Below are 23,787 nucleotides of genomic sequence, written 5' to 3' on the forward strand. Positions count from 1 at the left end.
ATTTCCTTCTTCACTAAAGTAAACATTAATTGCCTTTATTTATTACATTATGTCATTGTTGTCAAACTTACTGTTGTTATTATGAGAGAAAATCTTAATTCCTGGAAGTTAATACATTTTATTATAGTACTATTCGTCACATAAGGATAAACGCTTTTTTATTCACTATAAGGTGCAGAAGGATTTTTAATTATTTATTTAATGTTTATCCATTTAACAAGGATAACACTTATTTTACTACTGGGCAATATTATCAAATTAAAAATTGATTTTTCGTTGATTATTTATTAATAATTAATAAAATATATGTTCATATTAGTCACACAATTCCATGCAAGAAACTAGCATTTGCTATCTTGCATGCTTCAGCTAATAATATACAAGTAATAAATTAAAAATAGAACAAAAAATATAATTACGCCAATATATTGTAGAATTTAAAACATTGTGAAAAATAATGGACAATATATAAATTTTATCTTATTTAATAAAGAATATCAGTTTTATGACCCAGGAGGTACAAGTATTTTTTCAATAAAGTTAATTGTTAAGTATTTATTTTAAATTGGCCATTTTTTATAGTGTTCATGCTTCTTTTCCAGCCGTTGACTTTGCCGTATAAATCACTGGCTTATTCCATTGCCCCAATTTATAATCGTTACTTCAAAAGGGAGTTAGACGTTTTCTGAAATAATTCGTGGGCTTAATACTTCGAGATCGTTTTATATGAGCACCCGGAGGCAAGGGAAAATTGGTAACGAGAAGCCGCTTCTCCTGTCTGGCGGAACCCCTCTCAGGTGATGACATTTCCATCCAAGCTATTTAAGCTGTGGAACGGCCTGGGGGAGACCCCACTACCACCTGAAAAGCCCGACCGCCGAACTTTTATTAGGTCCCCTACAGGTTAATCTTAATAGAGAAACGTATCCTTTATCCCGGGCCGAATTGTAATTTTTCGAGGATTAGACAGGGAGCGATCCTTTTTAAATTAACGTTGAAACCATCAAAAAGTAACGCATATAAGGACCACGAGTGGCGCTTGAACATTTACCGATCTCGGCCTGTATAATCTGGCAGTTGGTATGTTGTTCGACGCGTGCCGGCGGATTAGCGGGTGCTTATCAATATATGCCCATATTGACCTGCTTTTAAATATACACTAAAAAAAACCGGTATTTTGTAGTTTATTATAAACAATGATGTTTTTACCGTTATATGAACTGCAACAAACTTATTTTTACGAAAACCAAATTAAACAAGATCAGAAATTTATGAGCTTTAACACAAATTATATAATTATGATGGTTTGAAATAAAATTAACCAATACACCAGAAAGTCATTTAGCGATGGTAAAAATTTAACTATCAATTTATTACCGACTTTTGCGGAGGGTCTAGGACTCCTACGCATCGAGTAAATAAGCGATCGGATTTCGTCTTGTGAAACAGAATCCCCTTCTTCATCAAGAGCGGTTTGATGCTGCTCAACTCTTGCAAGTAGTAGCTGTGTTTTTGTCAGGAAAACGTGCTGCCCAATTCATCGTTGTGATCCTCCAACTAATGGGAGTTACATGCGGTCGAGAATTATTATCATTAACATGAAATCGATTCAAACCCCAAACATAACTGACTATCTTTACAAATGTAAAAATATGTGACTCACGCGTGTCACATAAAGCAAGGCGTTCTCCACTTTTCCACACAAGGCACCGTCCATCTGATTGCCACAAACGAAAACGGCGTTCCCTGTGAAAAAATCAGCCCCCCCCCTAATTGATCACGTGTCCTATCGAGATGCGGATTTGCGAATCCTTACTACTTGATGCCTGTTCAGTAGTAGAGATACTGACCTGGAACGTCTAGAGACCAGGTATTCTCACGAAGTCTTCTGATGACTGTTTTAGAGCTCACCATTACATTATCGACCTTTTGGAGTTGACCACTTATCAAAGAAGTCGTTAAATGACGGTTCCGTATTGCGGTAAGATCAATAAAACTATCATCTCTTGCCATAAAACACATCACGGTCGACCGCTACCTTCTCTTCGATTTCCGGTGGCCCTAAACCGCTAAAGACAGACCATCGTGGATGGTAGGACGACACACTCAGGACTTGGGCTATGTAACGTCCGTCGTTTGATGCCAAGCTCGGGCGAGATCTTCTCGATTTATAATCATGCTTTTACAAAAGAAATTTTTTAAAATCAAATTTATTGTTTCATCAATTAAAGCAACTTAAAAGACCAATTAACTGTCTCAGACAAGTTGGCTCTAGAACGGTTTAAATTGAACTGATTTTATTTTATTTTTTAATGTAAACAGGGTAAAGGGATTAGTAACACTATAATGGTAAAAACTAGGGATTTATGTTGTGTTTAGGTTTTAAGTCAACTTTTAATCTTTGCACTAGTTTTTATGGAAAATAAACAACTCAGTACAACGTCCGGTTTTATTTTCATCTTTGAGTGTTTGTATGTATTGGATCATTATTGAATATATATCTAGGACGTATTTTGAATTTTTTTTAAATGCGACACTCGCAAAAATGTTTTTTTAGCAAGTTCCCTTTTCACCTTGTGTACCTATTTGGAACTGCAACCTTAGGTGAAGAAGAAATGTCATAAAATAGCCATATGTTAGGAGCACAGCATTTTATAAAAGCAGCGTATCTGTTCAGAAGGAAATTGCGGTGTATCTCCGAGCTTCAAGAAAAGTTCAGTTAGATTGAGTCTATAATTTGTTTTAAATGACATTTTTAAACACTTTTTTATCTTAATTTCCAGAACAAGGCAGTTTATTTAAAAATTAACAGTTCAAATTTCCCACTGTGATATTACCAAATATTGTAAATTGAACAGACACTAAAAAGATTCATTATCATATTGCTATCACCCTTTGTCCCAGTATCGCGTTTGCTGCAAAAAAAAAAAANATTCGAACCCACGACCGTCGGTTCGAATCCCGCTTGTGACACTGACTTTTTTAACTCAACCAAAACCTCAATTAATTGAAAAGAATTTATTTGGTCAAGCGGACCACGAAACCTTATAAAATATATCATAACATAATAGAAATTTATTTCAATCATTTGGCCATACTGTAAGACTAAAAATATTCTATTCTAAACTATAATTTTGTATGAATTTATAAAGAATGTGCTATAGAATTATACATTATATCTTTCTTTTAACTGTAATTTTGTCAAACGGAAACAAGATTATCAAATTTGTTGCAAATGGACTCGAATCTCCAGGTAATTTATCCAACCAGAATTGGAGCACAACTGTTCCTGACTACCTCGGGAACGACAAAAGAGAATCTTGATGGAAAATGGCTAAATCCATTTTTCTCCCTCGAGGATTTAACCTCGGGCTGCTCGCGTTCATAGGTATCGGGAGGGGGCGGGGAGCCGCAATTTAAAACCACAAAGGAGCAATCCCGGGATCCAACCGGCCGGATTGTATCTGTAATTGAAATATAAAGTAGGCCTGGCGGAATGAACGGGCCATGCACGTATGTATGTACTTCTACGCTTGTGTGGGTTTATAACGTCAGAGATGGGTTTCCCATGTAACTTCCTTCGGTAATAAGCGAAATTTAATCCGCCAGGAAACATTGGGGTTCACAAAGAATTTCTTCGGATACTGTGAGATTTGACCTATTCTCTGTACGCTTTCCGGCTTTGAGCACAATTAAAAAGACAAAAGATAAGAATTTGCCATCTAATCACCGATTCATTACAATATGCAAATAATAAAGGATTATCATTGAATGTCATTCTACCAAATATTATAATGATTTTTTTAATGATTTTATAGCACTTCGTTGAGTCATTTTCTTAAATATATTGCAATTTTTATCGAACTTTGAAATAGAATCCTGTACCTTCCCAGTCGTGGGTTTTTCTGGTAAAAGTAACTGTTTTATGGCTTACGGATAAAACTTTAATCGCATCGTTCCCATCTTTGACTCCAAGTAAGTCTAATTACACAAAACTATAACTAAATTTTATGTTATCTTAACAAAATAAATTTCAAAATAAAACGAAAAATAGTTTGTATTCAAACAATATAATTACATGAAATAAGCAATTCGTAATATGTCATAAATAAGCTAATTTTTGATGTAGATATATACAATTTATTTTATTTATTGATTTAATACTTATATGAGTGAGCAAGCAAAAGAAAATGGACATTATGGGTCTTCACAATCTTTGTGTTAACCCTGTTAACTCTGTTAGGTCGTGTTAATCGAGAAAAATGTTGACGCAGACTTGTAAGAATCGGTCAGTTAACATTGCTCGATCTAACAGGGTAGGGCCAATGTTAGATGTTAAGTCGAACGAGCAGTCACATTGCTATCCGTTAGGGCGTAAGTAGCCAACATGGCAGCCATGAATTTAACAGCTGTTTTTGGTTTATACATTTTTTATTATTTTTTATATTTTTTGAACGAGGGTATTTAAACTACGAGGTTATATGAACCCTCAGGGTGCCGATGTTTTTGAAAACAGCCCATTTGTAAGTATGCAAGTATACCTTGGACCTTTACCTTACAGTCATGAGCGCCGTGTCAACGCCTAAAGCCGGGAACACACTTACCCGATGCGACGCTACCGGACGCCTTGCCACGTTTTGGTAGGGTGTGCACACCTGCCCGACACAAGCACACGCTGCGTACAGTTACACAGCATGTATCACAATAATCAGTACCACAGTCGCAACGTTTCTTTTGTTCTTACTATAGTATTTTGAGCATAACCTTGTAATAAATTGTTAGTTAAATTTTAAGAGCACAACCATCTAATAAAATGTTTATTAAACTTAATTTTTTTTAAAAAATAAAGTTATTTCCAACCATCTTAATTAAATAATGTTTATAAAAACTTATAAATTTTTGATCTCGTTTAATTTGGTTTACATTAAAATACCGTTGTAATTAATATAACGACAAAATGACATGTATTTAGTTTGAAAAAACTACAAAAAATGTGAGTGCCTTGTTCTGACGCTACCGGACGAAAATGGTGTAATTTTGCGAGCACAACCATGAAATAAATTGTTAGTTAAATTCAGTATATCAAAAAATGAAATTCTGGTGTTTTGATCGATTTTTAACTAAACCAATAAAAAAAAAATTTTTTAAATAAAAACTAATGAATTTTTTGTCTCGGTTAATTTGGTTTATATTAAAATAAGTATGTTGTAATTAATATAACGACAATAATACATGTTGTTTGAATAAAAGTATGAGTGTCCGGTTCTTTTGTCTTCGACTGTACTCGATGCGACTGGACGAAATTCTGGGCAGTGGGGATCGAAGAACGTAGAATAGGTTTGCGTGGCATATCATCGGGTAGATGTGCACGGGAGTAATGCAACCTTATCAAAAATCGGAGTTTGGATCTGCATCGGGTGTGTTCCCGGCTTAAACCGTTGCGGCCACCGACGACCCCGTTTTATTCGTAAATACGCATTACTTAAATTAGACCAATACATTTCTTTTGTTAATTTCTGTCCTATGCTTATACTCTTATTCATGGTAGATACCTCTTGTATCCTATAAAGTTCTAGGCTGTTAGACGTTAGTATACAAGTCGTCACGAATTGTAGTGTGTCATTTGATTTTTCTTTTCGAGTTCATAGATAGCATTTTGAATGAAAGAGCTCATTAATTTTTCGTTTTTAGTAACTTATATAGCACTTATAATTTAACAAAAAACAACAAGCCTTCAGAACTGTTATAGCTTTATTTTGACTCTACCAGTCGCCATGTGCAGCATTGCGGAAAAATTAACATTTAACATGCTAAGAAAAGAAGGGGGCGTTCACGGTCTTGCTGGACATTTCTCTATTCCAGTTAACACGACTGTCATAATGCGTACAATTTCTTGGTAATAATCCTCTCATGTGAAATGACATGATTCCTTTAGTATTATTTAAAAGAGTTAATTCGTTTATGTTCTTTTTGTAAATAAAAGTGAATTTATATTAATAAATATGTGATTATTAAATTCGGAAAAGTTGCCTTTAGTTGCATTTCAATACATAGTTTGATGAAAATACTTATGAACTGTTATTTATCCACTCTTATAGAAATTTTTTACAGATTATTGAATTCCGTAGAGCGAAGTCTGACTGCCTCTTAAACACCGCCAGCTTAAAAAAGCAACAACACTGAACACAACTTCTTTCATTATAAAAAAACCCTGACATGAAGGAAGTTTCGGACGAATGGGAAAGTTGATATTCATTCCTTGACAAGGTGTATCAAAAGTTGTTCGCGGCGGAAATGTTGAATCAAAGCTAAACGGGGTAAAGAAAGTCACCATAAACACGCGAACGTCTTCAGAGGAAGTCGGCTCTTTCAGTTCCTAATAATAATTGTTCCTGTATATCCTCTATTTGTGAGGAATAATTTCGATAAACCATTTGCCATGCAGTCTAAGCATAACACTTGCATAAACGTATAATCTGTTCAAAATTATTGCTTCAATACATCCAAGGTTATATGAAAACAAGTTTGTAATAATAGTTTATAGTTTATAGTAATGAGGGTATACATTATTTACATATATATATTTATATCAATATAATCATAGAGGTAAATTTATTTAGAAATCGTGAGATGCGGTCTGGTGTGATGTAGGTTTCAGAAAAACATTTTCTTTATCGTACCTACGATCTTGGGACGATAAAGAAAATGTTTTTCTGAAACCTACATCACACCAGACCGCATCTCACGATTTCTAAATAAATATCGATTAACGGTTACGAATCACCACATATATAGGTAAAGAATCGCTACTGTTTTATTAAGTTATTCATAGGGATTTTAAGTATTCGTGCTGAGGGAGTGGTTAATGAGGAACTCCTGTGGAATTAAAATAGGAAATAAGGGGCCAGAGGGGTAATGCAGCTCAAATAGGAGTTATGTTGGGTCTTGTTCCTCTATTACATATTTTATTTAGTTTCATCCTTTTTTTTTTGCATCATTACATCTGGAATTTTCTCTTTTTGCAAGATTACGTTTCCCCGTATTTTTTTACAATATTGCTTATTCAACCAGCGACAAGTCCTAGGGAATATTTGTTAACCCTTCCTTCAATGAATTTTAACCGAGTATATTGTCAAAGGGAGAGGATATCATAAATTGGTTTTTGAATATTATATGTGTTTAATTACTTGATCTTTGTCAGTTGATCATTAATCAATCCGTCCATTGACCCAGCCGTCATAATGAAAGGACCCATGCAAACATTAGCACTGGCCAAACGGCAGACAAAGAAGCAAATTTGTAAACCATTTTTAAACCATTGTTTATATGGTATGCCATGGTATATACACCACCAAAGTTGTCGCTTTCTTATTGTCGTGTTTCATTTATCATGCCTTGCAAAATGTGTATTGGCGTGTATCCAAATAGTTAAATACATTCAGTCGGCTAAAAGTGCATATGTAAGTATAGGTATTTGTAAAAAAAACGTTGTAAGCAGCTCAGTTACATCACTCTGACAATCTACTTGTCGAGGAAAGCGTTATTCTCCGAGGTATTTTTATTCTTGTCTTAATTAACGAATTATTATATTCGGGTTGATTATCAAGTTAAAGTGGAAAATTATGTTTTGTTATTATCTTTGTTGAGCGATTAAGAAAATATTTGAATTTCTAACAAGATGGTTGGGTATTAAATCAACACTTTGAATAAAGTAATTACGCCATTCTGAGGGTAAACGAGGTTAGTCTAATATAAAAGACGTTTAAGAGCACCATTACTTATTCCCGGAGAATATTTTTGCGTTAAAGAGGGCAGAAAGCCTTCGTTACGAGCAAAGTGTCGCCGGGGTAAGGCGAAGGGTTGAAGTGAGACAGAAGGGGTTGTGATGCTTCTCGGTTCACCCGCTTTCCAATGTCGTTCATGGGAAAGGGGGGTAAATATTTATATTTATAACGGGTCTCATATCTGGCAGAGTAATGCATTCCCAAAGTTCATATTAAGGCAATTTTATTTACATTCCGTGTTGAATAATAATCGAGTCACTATCCATGCTAATGCCGTGGCCCTTGCCCTGCTTGCTCAACTTTAAAACCAGGTTTAAGATAAATGTTACCCCCTTTTTTTTCCTTATTTTTTATTTCATGATTATTTTCACACTCGGTGGGATATGAATGCGATAACGGCTTAAAATTCCGTGGGGTTCTGTTTACTATGATCGCGTAGAACTCAAGTAAATAGAAATAATAAACTTAATCGTCAAATGGGTTATATGTCAATTAACATTAATCAGTTATTTGAGGTGTTTAGTGACCGCTACTTAATGATTATTTGGAGGGCGTGAGATGCGGTCTGGTGTGACGTAGGTTTTAGAAAAACATTTTCTCTATCGTGCACGTTTCGATCTTTATTGAGATCATCTTCAGAGCTCAAAGTGTTCGTTTTCCGTGTAGATGTGTCATTCCTGTCTAGCGTGTAGAGAGTGGCTCCCTGGTGGTGGTCGTGTGGTAAGTGGCTCTCTCAACACGACACACAAGAATGACACATCTACACGGAAAAAAAACACTTTGAGCTCGGGTTGAGCATCGATGGTGTGATTTGATTACTCAAAAAACCATCGATGTGTAGACTATAGAGTCGATGGTCGTACCACCATCGATGATGAGGTACTGATGTTTTGTTATCGATGCTCATTCCTACTTTGAGCCCTGGAGATGATCTCAATAAAGGTCGAAACGTTGGCATGATACAGAAAATGTTTTTCTAAAACCTATGTCACACCATACCGCATCTCACGACCTCCAAATAATCATTAAATAGTTAAATTGATCACATTTCATGTGAAATCATAAAACAAACGTAAGTTGGATGGAATGTAAATAAACAAAAATGTTTATGTTATTATTCAGCGTTTGGAAACACGTCTCCATACCTTAAATGAATTCGTTTCTCAGATTTGTCTCACTTGTGACTCGCATTATCACTAAAGCAGCAGTAAAGACTTTGGCAGTCTTCATGATATGTGCATAAATAAAGGTTGGTACTAAAAATGCAACGGTTTGATAAAGGGGATTAGAATATTCTTGAGTCACTCTTAGAAGGACAAGAAATTTCTTTGAACTAAATGATGAATAAACTTCGTAATGCAAGTGAATATAATGAGCAAGCATTCTCCACATCTTCCAAAAATCATGTGAAAGCGTGTAGACGGAACAAAGAAATCACTTGATATCTGAACAAAATCGGAAAACGAAAACAAATTCAGAGCTGAACTAGATAGCGGTGTTGACAAGTTAACAGTGAATGATAGCAGTGTAAACAATAAAGGAATCATCACAATCGAAAAATCTTCCTAGACTGGAGTTGTCAAATACAGAAGACGAAATAGGCCTATTGTTGGAAATAAAAAAAAACTGATGAATCCACTGGGAACAACGACAGGTTCTCAGCAGGGGGGAAAAATGTGGTAATTCATTGGCATGATTTAAAGGCACTTCAGGTGAAGACGTACAGATGTTCCTGAATAAGAAATTACCCTGAAAGTACGAGGAGTGTGAACAGCGAAGAAAATAAGAGATTTTACTTGATTTTCATCTACTTGATATTATAATGAAACTAGAATTGTATTTCCAGAATTTGAATGTGCAATGGTTTGTAGACAGAAAGTCAAACTTATAAGATAATATCCAAAAATTAAGAATAGACATTCAGAGCAATACTTTGTTTTGTCACATTAATCTAAATGCAAATCATACGCCTTAAAATTAACGTAGTAGTTGATTTCACTACAAGCCACCCAAATACTTGTCACAACTGGGTTTCTAACTCGGACAAATTTAAATCCTTGTCCCATCTGATTTCTCCGTAGGAAGAAGAAATATATAGAAAGGAATGCATAATACAAAAAGGTTTAATTAATTCTTTAATAGAAAAAATTTATTAAAAAACCCAAAGCTAACTATGCATACAATGATAATTTAATTTCAACAAAAATAACAAGTTGCTTGTTTCTAATACATATAACTATTAATGGTACGATATAATTATGAATTTAAATGGTTCTGACTCCACTGAATTTACGGTATATCAACAAATTTCATAAAGAAAATATGTGATCATTGTTAATTCAAGTGTATGATGATACCTGGTCGCCACACTTTCGTTTGCCTGGAAAAAAAATATTTTAAGTGTGTAGTAGATAGATGGGCATCCCTTGACCTCAAGAGGCATTCTTGCACAAGCTTTAGTCGAGTGAATATCGGCACTGTTGTAATAAAGATAAATAACCTTTTTAAAACTCCAATCGAGATCAGAGTTTATTCATAACAGGTGCAGTCGGTAGGACACTTTCCGGAAAATGGCAGCATTGTTTCATCGGTATCTACGTATCGACCCTTAAGGAAAGAGAGCTATACAGAGTTTATATATATATAATGGATTTTTAAAATTTCTTTGAGGGGACGCCGGGTTGATAGGAAGATGTATATATGTATGTATATATGTATGTGTATATATGTAAATATGTACATACTTACATACATACATACATATATGCATGCATACATACATACAGGCATACATACATACATCTTCCTATCAACTCGGCGTCCCCTCGAAGAAATCTTAAAAATTCATTATATATATATATATATATATATATATATGTGTGTGTGTGTGTGTGTGTGTATGTGTGTGTGTGTGTGTGTGTGTGTACCGATGTGCTTCATACTTAAGCATAAGAAAAACTGTTTGGATTATGATGTTGTAAAAAAAACTGATTTATTTGCAGATTTGAGCGCATTTAGAAAACAATTAGAAACTTAATTTAATAACAATTAGTATTATTGTTGGCTAACATTTATATACATTGACAGATACTTCAAAAATACTTAATTAAATATTGATTTAGTTTTAAATCAAATCGTCAAACTTATTGTCGCTGACTGAATAACGACCAATTTGCCAACCTGTAGAGTTGTTATTTTGATATCATTCTCGTTACATCGGCGTGTGATTTTTTCTCCCTCCAATCAGGCACATTTCCCGCTTCTCTAAACGCTTCGTCCGTGCCTGATTCGATCGATTATTCAGATTGTAGCTCGGAATCCCATGTGTATATAACTAATAATTGCATTACAGACCGGCAACGATCTATTGGATCCGCCAAACTCAATTAAAACTGGTATGTCCGCTAAAAACTCTCTCCGGGTTAACGGGTCATTCGTTTAGGTATCCAATCGTCTCATTTCACATACATATATCAATTAGAAGCGTTAATGATTAGGAGTGAAAGGTTAAAAGGTTAAATGTAGAATGGCTGTTTATGTTTACTTCTCCCTCTACTTTATCTTGCTAATGGCAGCAACAAAAAGTAGTAGATACATGGTTTCATTTTGTAATATAAAATTTAGTCTGTCGCGTGCGTCATCTTTTCTTCGACTACAAACGAGCAGGATTGAACCAGCACAAAATCGATCGATAATTACGTAAAATTAACACGCACTTACCGATAACAGCATGATAATGTTGCCATTTTCCTAAATCTTTCTTGTCTTATCTTTTCTATTCCTTAAGATTTCGATTTAGCTGATAAAATACTTGTGGGCACAAAAAGTTTGCTGGAAACAAAAGGCTTTCGTTCAAACTAAACTCGTTGGTTACATCAGATTTTTAAAGAACATTGCCAGTTATTTGTGGTATTACTATGTTTTTTCTTGACTATCGCAATGTTTTATGTTGTATTGTGTTTTGACATGCTCACCAAATAATTGTCGGGTTTAAATTAATTATAGTACAATCTGATAATTTCGTTTTGAGACGATGCATTATTTGTCTAGAAAAACCATTGTCTGTTTTATGTATATCAGATGAAATTTTAACCGTCCTATTTTTAAGCTCTTGTATCTTCCAAGACCTGGAGCATGTACATATCTTTCAGATACATATTCACATTTAGTGTGCAGCAAATTCTTTGCACAAATACATTCTACCTCAAGGTTTTCATTTATTAAAATAAATAGTTTTGTATTAGTCCATAATTATAGCATTTTCATTTTTTTAAATCACTTCCGGTGTAAATCACAAATATGGTGACATTTCGTTTCTTTTATCAGTTTCAATAGAATATATTTGTTTTTTTCAGCAAACTAGGATCATTTAGTTCTATTTTAGCTTCATAAAATAGAAAACTTTGTTGTTTTGGTAACATACTAATACTACTAAATCTACTAACTTTTACGCAAAAAAATTAAGGCTTTAATGTTATACATCATATTGGCGACAGCAAATGGTAAGTAAATCCGTGGGTTACAATCATACATTTGTCCTTTAAAATGTTATAAAAGAATTATGGATCATGATTGACCTCATCTTAGATTTTCTTATTGCAAAATTATTATATTGACACTATTATATTTCGTAGTCCGATTGACCAAATAACTTCTTTTCAATTAATTAATTTTTATGTAAGGTATTAGTTGAAATGAAAAAGTTAGTGTGTGAAGTATATTTTCACTAAAGCTCTCCGTGGCCATTTCATTTGTCGCCGAGAATCGAATCCTGATTACACGACATTTGAAAAATAGCAAAAAGGAGAGAAAATTCGAAAGGTTGTTGGTTGAGATGGGAAGTTGGTGTCCGAGAGGATCGAAGTCACGATATCTCAAGTGGTAGAGCGGCGGCGTATTTAGCCCATGGTCGTGGGTTCGAATCCCTCTTGTGACATTAAATTTTTCATTTCAACCAACTATATAGAAAGCAGAAATATTTCGATATATTTAAAAAATCTAAAACAGTACTTAAATGAAGTATATTATTTTCAAAAATTTAAAAAAAAAAGTCGACAAACAAAATTGCTTACACGTCCCAACGCAAGCATCTGTTAGATATCATGAATCTTTGAAGATAGCGAACGATCAAAATGATGGTCTATCGTGCTGTGAAGCATGAGGGAACGATGGATAGCTAGACGAGTGATGCTTATTCCTAAGTGACAGTTTTATTTGCAAATATCTTAAGATCAAAGTCTTTGCCAGAGAGATCATACGCCCATCGAAAATTAAATCGAACAATAATTTGACAAAAAAAATCATTATACTAAATGGCACATTATATCTCGGTTGATAATTTGATTTGAGGTAATTATATAAAAAATTTATTCAATTGCTTTTAAAAGCTCTGTATGTTATAAGATATATTTAGATCAATAATAACCAATGGTGAATAAGTTATCGCTAAGTAAAATGTTGCTGTTTTTAAAGATAGCATTTAGAATCGTGCTGACCTCTTCTGATTAAGAGAATTGTTATTGCTGCTTTGAAAAAGGGGGCGATTTCTTCAAGAAATAGTACTTCCTGGGAGAACCATTCTCGATTAACGATAGTGTAGATTCATAAGAGGAATCGTTGATTTCGAATGGCCCCTGGGGGGCCATTTATAACATTATTCCAAGCAGGGTTGCTATAAAAAACAATCCACCCTCTTCTTTGTTCATTATTTCATATCCTGTAATCAATTAAGAGCATTTGTTTTTAGGGACTTATGCGCCCCACGGAGAGGGAGAGGTTTTTAACAAATTGTTTTCCCGTTAGACGATGAAGATATTTTTGTAACCACCCTCATTTCTTTTCATCGTTAAAATATCAGGAAAATACGCAGTTTATGTAAAATATGTACAAAGAAATTGTGTTATCAGTAACTCTAACCTGTTTTATTCTGCTTTTGCATAGCGGTTAATCTTGGGATTATCTATCCTAATTTGTTCTTTTTCATTAATTAACTGTAATGACTATAACAATCAATTTCATTAAAAAAATGTGTTTTGCTGAACATAAACTATAAAAGCCCGAAAAAATTGGACAAGAAATCTAAACAGCTTGAGCGGGATTTGATGCGGAATCTCCAAAATGAGTGGATGTTTGGATCTCGATAGAACATGTCTAATGTGGCCTTATTGTGTCTACAATCACCATCATTCATTATTAACACACTTAAAAACTAAATTCTTGATGGGATCGATCGATTATAAATTTAATGATGTACTAATCGAGGTTGTGGTCAAGGTTGGGGTGTTCTTAATTCAAATTAATAAGTCTGCTGAGCTTTCGACTTTATTTTGTGTCATCCTAGGGACTAAATTACAAGAATATCGAAATCATACATTTCAGGACAGTGATAGAACAATATGATTTATGTTATACATTTTCCAACATGCTCTAAATAAATAATTGATAAATAATCTTACTTTTCTGTGTGATTAATGCATCCTTTCGTCACTCATAAAAGAGTTAGTTTCATGAAAAGGCACGAAGACCAATAAAAACAACTATCTTCTTTTATAACAAAACACTTTGTAGTAAGTCTAAAAATAATAAAATTATGTTAATAAATAAAACTTAACTTGTAAGTAAAAAGTACTTATTTTAATTTTATTTGTTAAAAAGCAAAACATTTTTAAAAATATTATAAACATAATTATCACACTTATTTAACTAGAAGTCGTCGTTCTGCTATTTAGAGAATGATATTTTCGTTATCTTATATCACTTTTATTTATTTTATTTTTTATTTTTTTTATTTTTTTATTTTTTTTTACGAGGGTTCGCAATACCAGAAGTCAGGGTAGCGGTGTTTTAGGAAAAAAAAAACATTTCTAAATAAGTCGGGTTAGAATGCAGGGCCGTTGGATTCGAACCCGGGACCTTTACCGTACAGTGATGAGCGCCGTGTCAACGCCTAAACCGTTCCGGCCACCGATTCAGAATTATTATAATTGTATATAAATTAATTTACATAATATTATTTTTCTAATTATATATTTATTTATAGGTAATGCCTTTTATATTTTTTCTCTTTATTATATTTAATATTTAAGAAAAAAACTGTTAAAACTACAGCATAAATTGAGTTGATCTCTCCAGTTTTATCATTTACCAAATTACAAGAGTTAGGCAAACACATCATATATATTATTTATTTAACATGGAGATAAGCAAATTTTTTTTATTAATTATTATTCGTCTAGTCTCGTTTTCCTTTCAAATGCTGTCAAATTTAAAATGATGATGCATCTGTTTAGCATGCTGCGATAGGCTAGTATCATTCTTATCTGTACTTGTATTTTTTTAAGTGTTGTGTTTTACGTTCTTTCATCGTCTGTTTAGTCTAGCCAATGTGGTCTTTATGACAATCGTTACAAGAAATTTTATACATTACATTGGACATAAATGTTATCGGGTCTTTGGCCTTTATGCCAGAGTATAATTTATTGATTTTATATTCATATTTTAAAATGAAATATAAAGAGGTAATTTTCTTTAAACGAAGGGTTTAATTTATGGGCTAATGATTTATTTTTAGATTCTTATTAATTTTTTCGTAGAATTGGGGGAAACCTAAGTTAAATGCTCGCCTTACAAGGTAGGTGCCACAGTTCAAGTTAAGGAGTGACAAAAATTAAAATCAAAGTATCTATCAGTACAGATGCTTTTCTTGTACTAATCTGTAGTAATGCTTTTGTTGGGGGGGTCTTATGACTAACATGTATAAATAGAGTAATTATTTTCAAGTTCCAGTTTTTCATTGTACTCGTTAATATTATTGATGATTCAATATACAATGTAATTAACGATAGAAATTATTTTTGTTTTTTGCGAGACTTTAAATCAAGGGTCATTTCATAAACAATAGTCTATACTTTTATATACTTTATACTTTATTTGATGTTGAATTCATTGTGAAAGCAAAAGAAAAACACATCATATACATTATTTGTTTAACACGAACACTGGTGTTCTTATTTTAAGCCTTTGACAAAAAAATAAAAATAAATAAATAAACGGGTAAATGACATACAAACAAAAAAAGAAATGGTACAGAAAACGAACCTATCGATCTTCATGAAATTTTGAGTGATACAAATCATTGTTGTAATTATTAAACACAGAAATTTTTATTAATAACTAGCTCCTACCCGGCCTCGCTTCGCTCTGGCTCAGTCTGATATGAAAATGAATGGGAAAGTAAATAAATATATTGTCGATATTATTAACATTTCACCGAGAAAACATTCAATTTACCCTGCCTTGCTCTTCGGTGGCTATGAGGAATGAAATGAAAGTAATAAAAAAGGACTAAAAAACAACTAAATCATTTTTTTGTAAAGCTAGTGGATTGACATTTTTTCTTTGTCCGTTTTCTGCATAAACATAAAGATCAGACGGTTTACCGGCTCTGGAACATACCATGTATAATTAATTACCCATGAGAGATGAAATCCTTTTCAAAATTCAAACTGCAGACCTTATAAAGTGTGGCATAAGATTGCCCTTGCGCTTTTGATAATCACAGCAAACGCAGGAAATTTGAATTTGAACTCTATGTCAGGATGAGAGGTATTGGTGGAAATAGTACACTCGTATAAGGTCTAATCAGAGTCCAATTCTTCAATTATTGGGTTGTCCGGAAAATAATGCAGGATTTTGGTATTAAACAAAAAAAAAGAAACTAGTTACTTTAAAGCAATGTTCTTTAAATACTCTCAATACATTTCTCCCAACGTGTTGGTAACTTATTAATTCCGTCTGAGTAGAATTCAGAATTTTTAGAATTGATAAAGTCAATAAATGCATTTTCCAGTTCCGTTTGATTTTTGAATATTATGTGTTGTAAGTAGTGGTCCAGGTGTCTAAAAAAATGGTAGTCAGTAGGCGAGAGGTCCGGAGAGTAGGGTGGGTGAGGCAAAGTTTCATAGCCAAGCTCCAATAATTTTTGTGACGTTACACGTGACACATGTGGTCGAGCGTTGTCATGCAACAAAATGGGCCCTTTCCGATTGACCAAAGAGGGCTTCATTACTGCCAATTTCTGATGCATGGTATTAATTTGGTTACAGTATGATTCAGCATTGATGGTTTCGCCAGGATTTAAGAAGCTGTAGTGTATTAAACCAAATGAAGCCCACCATACCGTAACCATTACCTTTTTTTGATGAGTTGGGGGCTTTGGAAAATGTATTGGAGCTTCTCCTTTGTCGAGCCACTGTCCAGAACGTCTAGTGTTATCGTAGAGAATCCACTTTTCGTCACATGTAACAATTCTGGCCAGAAATGGGTCATTTTTGTTTCGACAAAGAAGTGATGCACAAACATCAAAGCGCTGATTTTTTTGGCGATCGTTTAATGAGTGTGGAACCCAATTTTCGAGTTTTTTCACTTTTCCAATCGCCTTGAGGTGGTCAGCGACGGTCGTTTTACTGACTTTGAGTTGCTCTGCACCCACCACTGATCGCAGAACATCATCATTAAGAGAGGAAGGCCTTCCACGACCTTCTTCATCTTCAAGGCTGAAATCTCCCTCCCGAAATTTTTTAAACCACCTTTGCACAGTGCACTCATTAACACAACCCTCGCCCCAGACTTGGTTAATGTTTCTAGCCGTTTGGGCTCCGCTTCGGCCGAGTTTAAACTCGTAAAAGAAAATCGTACGAAATTCTCGCTTTGACATTATAAGGATGACTGAATTATTTCCAAGTAGCGGAATGCTACAGAGGTAAACAAACAATATCATTTGGAAGAGGATTAATAAGTGTTGACATTCATACAAATGAGTAATCCTGTAAACGTAAACAGAATATTTTATATAGATTTTTTTTAATGAAAACTTAAAATCCTGCATTATTTTCCGGACAACCCAATATATTGTTCATCAATTTTATAACTACTAATCGTGTGCCATTACGAAACTTTGGCTGATTGATGTTTCGTAGTAATTAAAATAGGCTCCCCAATTTTCAGACTCAGAATGTGTGACCGTACTCCAAAACATGGAGAGATTGGAGGGAGAATGAATTCCGTTGGAAAATTCACTACTTCACTTTGGTTCATCACGGAGTCAATGAATTTATACGCTGTTGTTTACCTGATTTGTTTAGAATGATGTTGTCATACTGTGTGTGGATGGAGAGTTGGTGTCCGAGAGGATCGAAGTCACGATAGCTCAAGTGGTGGAGCAGCGGTGTATTTAGCGAAAGGTCGTGGGTTCGAAACCCGTTCGTGACACTGATTTTTTTCTCAACCAAGACATTACATAAAAAGAATAATTAATTGAAAGAAGTAACTTGGTAAATTAGACCACTAAGACATAAATGGGTTGTGTCAAAATTTCAACCGACGGGCTACTTTTTGAGTTTGGCCCAAATGTACGCTGAATTTTTATATATATAGATGGAGAGTTTAATATCGAAACGGCCAGCTAATAAACGCAAGCCACAGACCACATATGACAGTGAAATGTTTGTGCATAAGTAATTACCACTTGCAAATACAACTGTCGCGCTGTTGTAAATTTATTTATCAACGGAGGGAATCAAATTAGTAGTTAATCCTATCAACCCTTAACGGCCAATTCATTCGCAACAGAAATCAAAGAATACTTTATAAAACTGCTGACCTCCGACATGACAAATATTATTTTATTAACGACAATTATTGATTATTTAATTGTAGAATGATCCATCTCTGTTTACAACTGGTTCATTTTTGTTTATTATTTACCAGAACACGAGATACATTTTATAGCATTAAAATCAAAGCATATGTGTATAAATAAAAGGAGTCTATAGTCTTCAGTGAACCCTGGAAGACGAAGTGGAAAAAATTTAAATTCTTCTAGGTAACCCTCCCCACATCATGTAACGGGATCGCACGGGTACCCAGATTTTACACCAATCAGCCACTATAAATCCAACACCAATTCCAGATTCCAGTGACCTGGAAAAATTGAAAAATGGCATAGAAAAAAGATTGCTTTATTTTCGCTAAGCACAGTAGCTGCTCGTGAAGCGGCCCTCACTGTTCACCAATTTTTGCTACTGAAAACATCGAAGCATTAACTTCACCACAACCTCCGGGAGATGTCGCCTCCGAGCGGTCAGCAGTGAACCTAGGTGACCTCCGCCATCGAACGGGTTAGGGTAATTTGCGCGAATTTAATCATGGGAATCATTGTTTCGAGCCTCACTCTCAGTTTGACCAAAAACAAGAAGAAATAGAATCCCGTTCTTAAAGAAATTTATCTGTAAATGCTTCATTTTGTACAATACTGTAATGGCTACCCGGTGTACGAATATGAGAATATTTAGGAAGTTAAACATTTATAGTATGGTTTCTTGTCTCCATTTGGATTTTAAAATATTCTCAATATTTTTTCCCTCTGTTCGTGACATTGACTTTTTCATTTCAACCAATACCTTACATAAAAAGATTAATTAATTGAAAGATTTTAGATATGATGTTTGTTGATCGACCTTCAGATAATCTATGTGGAATTTCAATCTTCATGGAGGTCATTATTTTTATTTTAATGACCTCCATGAAGATTGAAACTCCACATTGAAAGATTTTATTTTGCTTTTCATGGCAACGTTAAGCCCTCTTGAGTGATAGAAATTACGTACTTTACTTTAATTTTTACATTCAATTAATTAAGGCTTTAGGTTGAGATAAAAAAGACAGTGTCACGAGCGGGATTCGAACCCACGACCTTCGGCTTGATAAGCCCTCTACTCTACCACTTGAGCTATCGTAACTTCGATCCGCTCGGACACCAACTTCCCATCTCAACCCCACCTTTTGAATTTTTTCTCCTTTTTGCCATTTTTCATTTTTTTATCTCAACTTAAAACCTTAATTAAATTAATGTTATTAATTGGTCAAGCGGACCACGAAAAATAGTGAATTTAATTTTTACTAGGCAACTGACTCCCTCCTATTTTCTAGTAATTAGTGAATTATTTTTACTGGTAGAAATTTATGTTTACCATCAACACAGGCCATAAAACATAAAATTTGATCATATTTAAATCCTGAACGTTCCTAACTAATAAAAACAGCTCGCAAGGTCAATATAATAAACATGTGTGTGCGTGTTATAATGTTTATGTTGTCTACTTATCACATTTTTGTAAAGTTGATTAATTATTATTTATTATTATTATTATAAAGTTATTAATTCCTGAAAGGCAAACACATTGTGTCGTCTTGGACGCTCCCCACTGATTGAGAATCTAAATTAACCGCGGAGGTAGTTTTTAGAAAGACCATGGAGTGCGCTCTATACTTTTGCGGGGCAGAAGCAATAAGAACCTCCAGTATGTTACAGTAACATTTTATGCGTGCCAGTGGGGAGTGCATCCGTGCCTTGATCTTTTACTAAATAAAATTATAATTGTTAAATAGTCGTGTTTTTGTTATTATGTCCGACTTTGAAGAGGGCCAGATCTCCGAAGATGAGTGGGATCATNATATATATCATATACATACATAAACATATATACACAGTATATATACTATGGTTTCTTTTTCGCATTTGGGTTTTAAAATATTCTCAATGTTTTATTTTGCTTTTCATAACAACGTTAAGCCCGTCTGTGTGATACCTGTGAGATAGGAATTGCGTACTTTACGTTTTACTGGGCAACTTTTGGCAACCGACTACCTCCTATTTTCTAGTGATTAGTAAATTGTTTGTACTGATAGAAATTTATGTTTCCCATCAACACAGGCCCTGACGATAGCTTTAAAATAGGTCGAAGGAAAACTATCAAGTTTTTACATAAAATTTGATCATAGCATTTTATATATATATATATATATATTCCAGTGCCGAGCCTCCGTTCCTTGATCCATATTTTCATTTAATTATTTATTAAATATAAATCTGTGAAAAATTAGTGTTTGCAGTGACTTTCATGTAGCAAATTGTTTATGTTATGAAAATTTTTCCACTTTTCGCAATGAAATTAAGCCATCAAAACTCTTGAAGTAACATAAAGATGACTAGGTTGTGAATTTCAATGTTGGCATTTTCTAATATTTTTCATTTACATCCACTCCGCAACAAAAGGTTGGATGAATCCCACTAAATACAGGCTTTTCTTTTTTAATATAAAGTGAGAATCACCATCCGGACTCTGGCAACTCACCCCCTTCCAATTTCTTCTACCTCTCTTTTCTGTCTGTTATTAAAAATTCATGGAATTTAAAGTTGTGCCAAAATCGTGAGGTCCGAAGGTGGGCGCACAATAAGCTCCCTTCTCCGGCTTTGGGAAATATGTAAATAACCGTTTATAATTTTCGACGATACATCAGAGTCAGCGGCCGGTGCTTTTCCTTTGCCGTCGCCGGGGGAGGAGGAGGTGACATTAAAAATTTAATTTCGCAAAGTTTGCCACAGGCCGGAGGAAACTGGGCGGTTGAAAGAATTTGCATAATCTCCCCCTTGTTTATTCCTTGCAGTCGACCTACCTCCTAAGAAAAACGAGAAACGAAGGAGGTGGAGAAAAGCATCTGCATTGGGACTTTTTGCAACGTTATTGTTATATTTATTTTCTTACTCTAGACTTCAGATTTTAAGTAAAAACTGTTTTTCTTTCTCTACATGCACAAAACAACACGATTCTTTTACTCTCGGTTTTTAATATAAAAAAATTGTCGAAAGGTCGATGAAAGTAATTGTATTAGTAACTGTAATATGTGTACTCTTCGAATTGCGATAAATTCTATTTTTTATCATTTTAATTCCAACTTTTTAATTTTAAATATGAAGAAAAACTCAATTTATTTGGTTTGCAAGAATAACATCTCAGATAGTAGCAGGTTCCTGGGTTTATTTTGGACAATAAGTTAACTTGGCAGGAACAGATTGATATTTTCTGTGAAAGCTGACATTTATATGTCACCTGCTATATTACAATCTAAGAGATGTTCTAGGTAAACAATTGGATTTTGCCTATTAAAAAACAATAAAAAAATAAAATAAAAACCTGGTGCCGTTTTCATTAAAAAAATTGTATTATGTTATTATGTTTGATAGTTACCTATCATCTTGCTCTGCCTTCGGCATTTCGACATCATCAGTGTTTGCGTGATTTCTAAGGAGTGAGATTTTAGGTACCAGTTCGAGGATGGTGTGGGGTTGTGTAGCTATTACTATTGTTTGTGGATTAAGTTGGTTTTTTATTGTTGTAGTTAATGTTTAATTGTTCAATTTAATCAATCAAACACACCGACAACAATAGTAGTAACAACGTATTTAAAATCTAACTCCTTAGGAAACACCTATCACTGATGCTGGCGAAATTGCCGAAACATGTCTGAACTATAAATAAAAATGTGTAGTATTTAGTGACCGTTAATTAATGATTATTTGCAAATCGAATCTCACGATCTCCAAATAATTGTAAATAAATAAAAATAATAATAATAGAAAAAAAAATCAGCGAGGATAGCATACCAAGATGGTAGGTAACAATCAAACAATACGCTTATCACCCCGCATACCACAATTTGGAATTATTACAATTAATTAAGGTTTTTAGTTGAGATAAAAAAGTCAATGGCAAGAGCGGGATTCGAACCCACGATTTTCGGCTATATACGCCGCTGCTCTACCACTTGAGCTATTTTGACCTCGATCCACTCGGACACCAACTTCCTATCTCAACCCCACCTTTTGAGTTTTCCCTCCTTTGGGTGAGTGGATCGTGGGTTCGAATCCCGCTCGTGCCATTGACATTTTTATCTCAACTAAAAACCTTAATCAATTGTAATATATTAATTGGTCAAGCGGACCATGAAATTAGTGAATTTGGAATTATGTTGGGTTTGAAAATAGCCTTCGAAAGTACTGTGCCAAGGATGCCCCTATTATTAAATTTAAAAACTATCTACATGTTTTGTGGCACTATAATATATTATACATACTTCTTTAAATGCGTACTGCGGCGCGAATTGTGCTTTCTAAAATATTAAATCAATTTGCAAAAGGAGTTCTTGGCTTGTTTCCACGAGGAAGATGTTTTACCATAGAATTTTCTTTCTGTGTGCTTTCGGCTTGAGCGAGTTATTTGTTCACAATTAGGCCTCTGCCTGGCCGCCTGCGGGAAAAGACAACGCGGAGGGTTCGGAATGTCAACACAAGACAATGGACAAGAAAAGAAAATACCCTTCCATCTGCAGGAGCCTGGAAAGGAAACAGTTTTGCCAGGATCTTTTATTTCGCGGAAGAAAAAAGGTAAAATTTTCACTAGCCGCACAGGAGATATATACAGATTTTCCTCTGTCATTTAGGGTTAATAAAAAGTTAAAGAGCACGAAAGCTTAAAGATAGAAAAAAATTTGCAAATTGTATTGAACGTATCAATAAAAACAATGACTAAATACTCTTATACACTATTTCCAGCTGTTAAGCCTGTAGCACATACCCGATGCAATGCTATGCGATGCTACCCGATCCTACCCGACGCCTTGCCAAGTTTTGGCAGGGTGTGCACATCTACGCGAAGTCAAGCTCACGCCACATAGTCACAAAGCGAGTATCACAATCGCAATGCCTCTTTTGCTTTTAATGCACTATTTTGATCAAAACCTTGTAATGAATTGTTGGTTAAATTTTATGAGCACAACCATGTATAAATTGTTTGTTAAACTTAATTGTTTTAAATAAAGTTATTCCAGTGTTTTGATAAATTTTATGCCTAACCATCTTCATTAAATAATTTTTATAAAAACTTATGGATTTTTGATCTCGTTTAATTTGGTTTATATTAAAATAGGAATGTTGTAATTAATATAACGACAAAATTACATATACTTAGTTTGAAATAAACTACAAAAAATATGAGTGTCCTGGTCTGAAGCTACTCGACAAAAATGGTGTAATTTTATGAGCAAAACCATGAAATAAATTGTTAGTTAAATTTTATGAGCACAACCATGTCATAAATTGTTTGTT

At 34.1% G+C, this 23,787-nt stretch overlaps 1 protein-coding gene across 6 annotated transcripts in view; it reads left to right on the top strand.

The window, feature by feature from the left end:
- LOC106667909 (limbic system-associated membrane protein) overlaps positions 1 to 23,787 on the top strand; it is a 400,209-nt gene that overhangs the window by 113,762 nt on the left and 262,660 nt on the right. The window lies entirely within an intron of this gene.

Source organism: Cimex lectularius, unplaced genomic scaffold, assembly GCF_000648675.2.
Source record: "Cimex lectularius strain Harlan isolate CLEC.00 unplaced genomic scaffold, Clec_2.1 scaffold219, whole genome shotgun sequence".
NCBI lineage: Eukaryota > Metazoa > Arthropoda > Insecta > Hemiptera > Cimicidae > Cimex > Cimex lectularius.